The sequence below is a fragment of the Eutrema salsugineum genome, unplaced genomic scaffold (assembly GCF_000478725.1).
Source record: "Eutrema salsugineum unplaced genomic scaffold, Eutsalg1_0 scaffold_4, whole genome shotgun sequence".
Taxonomy (NCBI): Eukaryota; Viridiplantae; Streptophyta; class Magnoliopsida; order Brassicales; family Brassicaceae; genus Eutrema; species Eutrema salsugineum.
Genome location: NW_006256686.1, coordinates 12918707 through 12927317, shown reverse-complemented (window position 1 = coordinate 12927317; position 8611 = coordinate 12918707). Strand labels below are relative to the sequence as shown.

Genomic DNA, 8611 nt, shown 5'->3' with positions numbered 1-8611 from the left:
TTGAAGCTCTATGATGCCACCTCTCACATCAATAATAGCTCCTGCTGTGGCCAAGAATGGCCTGCCCAAGATAAGTGAATCAACTGGTTCCTCATCCATCTCTAGCACAACAAAATATGTTGGAACCTCAAAACCACCTATCTTGACAGGCAGATCTTCCAACATCCCAACAGGTAACCTAACTGATCTGTCTGCAAGGACAAGAGAGATCCTTGCAGATTTGAGCACTCTAAAGCCAAGCTTCTTTGCTATGGAGAATGGCATCTGGCTGACAGATGCTCCCATATCACCAGGTAGCTCCTTTCCACTTATCAGTGTAATGGCTTTAGCATATTCCTTGGGGTTGGGTTCAGGCTTTCCAGGTAGTTGGCCTTGGTTCCTTGAGCTAGAGGCCTGGTTTTGCTTCAATTCCTTTATGTCCTGCTGCATGGATGCATACTGGCTTGCAAATACCTGTTGACCCTTAAGCAGTTGTTGCAGAATCCCAACCATATCTGACCCCATCTGTGGCTGCTGCTGAACCGGTGTTGGCTGAAGTTGGTGTTGAACCGGCGCTTGTTGTTGGAACTGTGGTGGACCAAACCCTGGTGGTGCCTTTTGCTGTTGTGGCTGACCATATTGCTGTTGAGGTTGGCTGAATTGTGGCTTAGACTGGTAAGAGCTCTGAAATTGAGGTCTAGGCACAAAACCTTGTTGAGGAGGATAAACCTGGTCTTGTGGGTTTGCCACGTTGTTGCTTCTATAAGACAGGTTGTTGTTGGCATTGTAGTTGTTGAACCTTTGGAATCTGTTTTGGTTCCCAATGTCGTTCAACTCCTCCTGTGTCAAGCCTTCTTCATTGATGTTCTCAAAGTTTGGAGAATCATCATACTCACCAACATAGTGAATTGGTTTGTCAGAAACCAATTTCAACTTGTCCAGTTCACTCCTCAACTCCTTAACTTCTCTAGTGAGCCTCTGTTCTGAGCTTGAACCTTCTGATCTATTTGATCTGTCATAGTCTTCACCATAAGTGTCATTGCTCATTGCTAAGTTCTCAACTAGCTCTAAGGCAGCATGAATCTCCTTTCCCAGAAAGTTTCCATTGGAGGCAGTATCCAGCTGGTTTCTAATCTTGGGAAGAGCCCCTCTATAAAGTGTGCTGAGAAGAGAAGCTTCACTAAACCCATGGTGTGGGCACTGATTAGTATAGCTCCTGAATCTCTCATATGCTTCACCAAAACTCTCATTGCTATGCTGAGTGAAGCTGGAGATTTGGTTTCTTAGCTTTGCTGTTATGGAAGTTGAGAAGAACTTAGATAGAAATGCCTGCTTGCATTGCTCCCAAGTCTGAATAGAGCCTCTTGGAAGATTCTTCTCCCATTGGTGTGCTTTGTCACCAAGACTGAAGGGGAATAATCTGAGCTTGAAACTGTCCTCAGAAACTCCATTTATCTTTGTCAAGTCACACATTTTATCAAATTGATCCAAGTGTTCCAAGGGATCTTCCATTGCCAATCCATGGAACTTTGATTTTTAGACCATATTCAGCAAAGATGCCTTGACTTCAAAATTGTTGTTTTGCACAGGTGGTGCCTGAATTCCAGCTCCATACTGATGAGCATTGGCCCTGTCATTCTCTCCAACATAGACATGTGGCTGCTCATATCTCCTTTGCTGGTGTTGGAAGGGCTGATTTTGGTGCACCTGTTGTCTTTGCTGTACATTGGCCTGATGCCTCTGCTGATGAGCTGGAGCTTGTCCCTGGTGGACATAATCTTGCTGTTGATGCACCTGTTCCTGATGAACATTACCCTGATGTAACCCTTGACCAACTCCATTACCAGCTGCATTACCAGCTCCATTACCCTGAGCTTGTTGCTCCTGAGCCGGTTGTTCCATGTCAACCACATGCTCTCTTTGATCTTCCATATCAGCCTGATCAATATGTCTTCCACGCCTGTCCCTTCTCCTCCTTGGTACCAAAATACTGATGTTGTCATTTAAGGGGAAAGGTGGACCACAGCTTCTTGATCTGGACCTGGTGTTCATGCACCTGAAACTCACAAACAGAACTTGAAAGAAATTAGAAAACACAAAAGAAAATGCTTGATCTCAAGAAATGATACAATCTTAATGCTATCACACTTTGGCAACGGCGCCAATTGATAACTTAGAGTTTTCAAGGCTCTAAATAAGGGGTTATCAATCCCTTTTGTCACTTTGCAGTACAAAGGGTATCAATCCATCATGTGTAGACACTAAGATGCAGTATTAGTTCTTAATTCAAGCCAAATGAGTAAAGTTTTGATGATTAATGACAATTAAGAACTCAAAACAAGAATTAAAGCTAATGATCAACGTAAACAAGCAAACAAGTAAGCTAAATGAGATGAGAATGTATGTATGATGATGAGAAAGGTCTTAGACATGATAGTGGATTAGGGTGCCTTTAGTGTTAAACTAGTGAGCTAATGAATCATGTGATCAAGCAAACCATTCAACTTAAACATCATTAATTTAGTTAATCCTCTCATGAAGGTATCAACTTCTAGGCTAAAACAGTTTCTAACCTAATCATCATTAGTGAAACATGAATCAACAAGCATTGAGAACCAGTTTAATCTGTCATTTAAGCATATAGACAATCATTCCCATGATGAATAACACTTAAACCTCTAACAACCTTGGTTCAGGCATTTCATCAAACACTTTTGGTGCATGAGATTCCCAGAATCTAAACCACATATGATGTGTATGGATCTAGCATTAAGAACAGGTTGTATAGAATGTAATATGAATGATCTAATCCCTAAGCTCACTAATCTACCACCTAAGCACCCTAATCTACATATCTAAGACCTTAATATGGGGATTACTCACTAATCATGATCAACACATTAGATCCTTTGCAAGATGTGTTGTTAATCATGATTAGAAGTGTGTAAATGAAGATGGAGATGATAGATTAAGAAGAAGACAGCTTTTAAACACAAGATCTCTCAAACTCTCTTGAAAACGCCCAAAATCAGATATTTCTCTTCAAAAGGAGTTTTCTTACACAAAAGATGCAAAGAGATTTTGGAATAAAGCTTAAGTCTTTGGGATAAAACCCTAAAAACTATATATAGGTCTCTAAAACGGACCGGGTCACCCCGAAACAAACCGGGTCCTGACCCGGCTTTAGTGGATAAAATGACGAGTGTGCGAGTTGGTCAAGAGCCTCCCAAGTCGCATGCCCAAGTCGCACAACCAAAGAAGCAGGCTTGTGAGCCTTTGGTCCCTTAGTCTCAGCTGCATGCCCATCTAGGTGTGTTTTGCGAGTCTTCATGCGGTTCAGTCTTCTTCCTCTTCAACTCGCATGACCAAGACGAAATCTGAGGAGAATATGTGTGTGACTTGATCTTCCTTTAGTCCCAAGTCGCATGCCTAACTCGCACAACCAAAGAAAGAAGCTTGAACGAGATATAACCCATGTAAGCTCAGCCGCATTACTCTTTCGGTGTGATTTGCGAACCTTCATGCGGCTTAGTTCTCTTTGCTCCTTGACTCGCACGACCATGTAGCAGGAGCCTTCATAGATGTGTGCGGGATGGTCTCCATCACTCCCAAGTCGCATGCTCAAGTCGGTGTAAATTGCGAGTTTTTATGCGGCTCAGTTCCAAGCTTGGCTAACTCACACGCTCAAGTCGCACGGTTGTGGACTTAGTATTTTTCTTGCTCGGGAACCTTAGACCTTACCCAGTGACACCTTACTCGCACATCTCAACACGCAGCTCAACCCCCAGGCATTAATCTCCAGGCATTGCGAGTTAACCAAGTCGCAAGACCATCTCGCAGGCTTCAGGTCTCCTTGGATCACTTCACATTTGTGGGAGAGTAACTCCCAAGATACTGGTCCAAAAGGTGCGATTCAAACTTCAGTGGATAGAAAACTCAGACACCTTCAACTTTCGTGAAGGAACCTTCGGCGTTTGGGAAGTGGAAGGTCCCCTGAAGGGCTCATCTTCGCAGTGCATTGACACGGTCAGGAAGAGGCTTCTAGACATGCGTCTATTCCAGAAACGTTATCTCCTTGCTCGCAGCTCCATATTGAATGATCTTAAACGTTCTAGAAAGAGGACTCAAATGTATCGGATCTTGATGAAGGCTCTGTAGACTGAATCGGCCTGGAAGTGCATCGTCCTTCGCATTCTTTGGAGCTCATCGGGTCAGTCCAAAATGGCAGCGAGACAGGCGTGCCTTCCGACAAGCTTAACTCTCTGCTCACGGCTCCAAACCATATTATTCTACCTGCTCTGGAACTATGATCCAATCCTCTCCAACTTTAATGAAGCACCCGACAACTGAATCGACCGGCAAGACCTTCGGGTAACGCGATTTCTGAGATGTGTCTTTACCCGGAAATTTTGGGCGAGAAATCTTAGCAGCGGTACGCGTTTTGACCGAGGGGCTCACTCGCGGTACATGAAAATCGCCGATAAAAGTTGTCTGCGGTACGTGAGAATCACCGAGAACCTCCAAAAACCCATTTTCACCACCTTTCAAGTCCTGATCGCCATTCCTCTTCCTAGATCCACCTTTTCAACTCCAAATAGCTCCAAATACACCTGATAAACACTCCAAACATGCAAAGACTCATTGGAACCTAATGCAACTCCTAAGACCTAAAACAAACCCTAAAAGACCTAAAATGCATGAAAGAAGATATGATTTGAAATGAAATATACAACCTAAATGATGCAAATTATGAACATATCACAATCCATCATTATCTATCATCTCCATCTTCATTTCCAATCATTAATCATGCCAATCTACTCTACTTGCAAAATTTTAAGAGAGATTAGTATGATTAATGAGTAGTTTGCTTAATGAGATTCTAGATATGTAGGTTAGGGTGCAAAAGTGTTAGATTAGGAGTACTTAAGGCTAGATCCATGTTTTCATCTCTCTAAATAGCTGATCTCTATGCTAGCTCCTTGCACATCACTTGTGATCTAGAATCTAGGTTTTTCATGCACCAAAAGTGTTTGATGAAATTTCTGAAAGAGCTATATCAGAGGTTTATGCATTAATGCCATGATGATGTTTGTTATTTGCATAAATGATCTCTTAGGACTGATTCTTAATGCTGTCTTGTTGTTTGATCTCCAATGATGATTGGCTATGTGAAATGGCTTGATTTGTGTCTTGATGTTTGTGAAAGATTAAGGCTTGATTAGAGTTCTAAATCACTTGGATCATGTTTCATTATTGTCATTAGCATTTCTAGTTTAGCACTCAAGCACCCTAACCAACTATCATGTCTAGGATCTCATGCTTCCATCATTTCATATTCATTCACTTGTCATTTGCTATTGCTTGCTTCTTGTTTAGATCATTTTCTAGTTTATTAATTTTGTTTAGTCTTTAGTTAATCACTTGCTTGAATCAAAACTCATCATATTCCTTGGATTAAGAAACTATCATCATGAGCTAGTGTCTACCCACACATTTGGATTGATAACCCTTTGTATTACAAAGACAAGGGATTGATAACCCCCAACTAAAGGCCTAAAATAACCTTAGTTATCAATCGGCGCCATTGCCAAATTGTGATTTAACATTAGTTCTTGATACTTTCTTGAGATCAAGACTTTTTACCTTTTGTTTTACTGATTAAACTCTTGAGTTCTGAGTTTCAGGTTTATGTCACATAGACCCAGAACAAGGAGTAGGATTTGTGAAGCAGCTGAACCCTTTATTGATAACATCCGCTTGCTGGATAGAAGAGGAAGAAGAGAAAGGGAAAGAGCTGCTATCAAGAAGAAGATCATATGGATCAGTTCGGTATGGAGCAATAGGCTCAAGAATCTGAGCATCATGCTCACTTAAATCAGGCTCAAGCTGGGAGGAATGAGCAGCAAGCGTTCATAAATCAGAACATGGCACAGAGAAATGAACGCCAAGCTCAGCAGAATCAACAGGAATGAGCAGCAGGCTCACAACATTCCTCAGCCTCAGCTACAGGCTCAAAGACGTCAAGGACACCAACCAATCTATGTGGGAGCCAATGATACAGCCAATGCTCACCAGAAATCTATAGAGGAGCACTACCTAAAATCAGGAACCAACTAGACACAGCTTCCAATGGTAATTTCTTGGCAAAGGAGATTACAGCTGTTATGGAACTTGTGGAGAATCTAGCAATGTCTAATGAAACATATGGTGAAGATTATGACAGAACAAACAGATCAGATGGTTCAAGGTCAGAGCAAAAGCTTACTAGAGAGGTTAAAGAGCAGAGAAATGAACTTGACAAGCCGAAGATGGTTTCTCAAAAACCAATCCATTATGTTGGTGAATTTGAAGAGCCTCCATGCTTTGAGAACATCAATGAAGAGGGTTTAACCCAAGAAGAGTTTAATTACACTGGGAACCAGAACAGATACCAAAGGTTCAATAACTTCAATGTCAACAACAACTTGTCTTATAAGAGCACTAATGTGGCAAACCCACAAGATCAAGTGTATCCTTCACAGCAGAACCAGCAAAGCTTTGCCCCTAAGCCTCAGTTTCAAAGTTCTTTTCAGCCAAAGCAACAGTTTGTGCAGCCTCAACAACAATATGGTCAACAACAGCAGCCTAATCAGGGTAAAAACTTCAGTTCTCAGCTGCAGCAGAACAAGGCACCACCTGGGTTCAGCTCAATTTTCTAGAACTTTAGTGAAGAGCTCGAGTGCATCCGGGGAGAACTTTTGGCCGAGAAGCAGCTACCCGGTAAGCCTTTTTGGCCGATAAATTTTGGAGGATAAGCTCCAAATGCCCACCTTCATCATTTCTTCATCTTCTTTCACTATTTCTATTACTCGTTTCATCTTTTTCACTCCAAACCAGCTCAAGGGTACCTGATTGACACTCCAAACATGCAAAATTCACTTGGACATAATGCAAACTCTTAAAAGCTAAAATAATGACTAAGTACAAAGAAATCTATCTAAAATGTATGAATGGGACTATAAATTTGGACTTAAAATGCATCTTAAATGAGTAAATATATGAATATATCAAATATTAAAAAAGGTTAAGAAACAAAAATCCATATACACTTACAAAACTGCAGGTATTGAAATATTCTCACATAACACTAATACAATCCACACTAAAACAATAACCACATGTTTATTCAACAACTAAAGGAGGTCTTTCGTACAGAGCAAAACCATAGTGGTTAAGAACAGATTCCGACTACAACACAGAAAATTCGATTGCTATAATTGTTTTATCGCAATCAAATCTTTCATTAAAAGCAGAGAAAACCCTTCATAAAACAATATTATCAAACTAAAAACAAACGAGGAAGATGATCATTCAAAGATTGAAAGAGAGTTTTTGGCGATTAAAGAGTAAGAGGATCCACAATAGAAGACTGCCGCAGTCAGAATTACAACATTGTGTTGCAGCAGAATCTCTAAACTACATCCAAATTGTCCTAGTAAACCTATATATATTTCCGAAATCGTTTTTCTAAATGTGGTCTCTCAACACATGTTTATAGTTTGACTAACAATTATCTTTTTTGGCTTTATTTAAGAATCATTCTTTCACCATGTAAGTAGGACCAGTATCCCAACTGTACTTCTGTTACACAATATAATAATAGGGAGGATTACTGTACCAACCTTAGAAAGTATTTTTATTACTTGTTTGGCGCACTTTTATATTTTTTACAAAACTAATCTAGCATACCCAAAACACCATTTTCGCCTTTGATGAAAAACTTAATTTCAAAAATACCATTACTTTTTTAATGACACGTAGGCATAAAATGGCGCTGAAAAACTAATAAGTCTACCAGGCTTCGGCGGTAGACTTAACAAATTTTGGTGAACGCAAAAAAATTTTGGTAGAGTTATTAGGACGATGTAGATTTATTTGAGTGTTGGTAAATTTGTTAAAAATTGGTAGACTTTTATTAGTAGAGTTTTGACTATGAGTGATAGATTAATTAAGTTTCGGTAGATTTATTGTTATCATGGCATACTTGTCAAATGTGTTGGTAGACTTGTTATGAAAATTATTGACTTACTAACATAATTGACTTTGTCGGTAGATTTGTTGACAATGTGGTAGATTTAATTCTTGAGTTGGTAGACTTATTTTCTTTGGTGAGAGATTTATGTTACAGTATTTTTCATAACGTGACGGTAGATTTATCCCTTTTATGGTAGATTACTGTTGAAATTGGTAGAGTTATATCATGTTTGTAGATTTTTCGCTTTTGTGGTAGATTTGTTGGTTATGTGGTAGATTTACATTCAAGTAAAAATTTGGTGATTTCCTTCCATTAAGTGGTAGATTAACTATTACATGTGGTAGACTTAAAAAATGTTGGTATATTTTTCGCTTTTGTGGTAGATTTGTTGGTTTTGTGGTAGATTTACATTCAAGTAAAAATTTGGTGATTTCCTTCCGTTAAGTGGTAGATTAACTATTACATGTGGTATACTTATAAAATGTTGGTAGATTTGTTCGTTGGTTTGATAGATTTTAAATCAATTGGTAGAGTTATTGCACGTATGGTAGACTTCTATTGAGCATGATGTGGTAGATGAAATAATTTTGGTATTTACCCAGATAACCTCGATCT

At 39.7% G+C, this 8611-nt stretch overlaps 1 non-coding gene across 1 annotated transcript; it reads left to right on the top strand.

The window, feature by feature from the left end:
* The first annotated feature begins 1162 nt into the window (after window positions 1-1162).
* Window positions 1163-1269, top strand: LOC112084777. Its single transcript, XR_002898437.1, has one exon. It is a non-coding gene; the product is annotated as a small nucleolar RNA R71 (small nucleolar RNA).
* Window positions 1270-8611: the final 7342 nt, after the last annotated feature.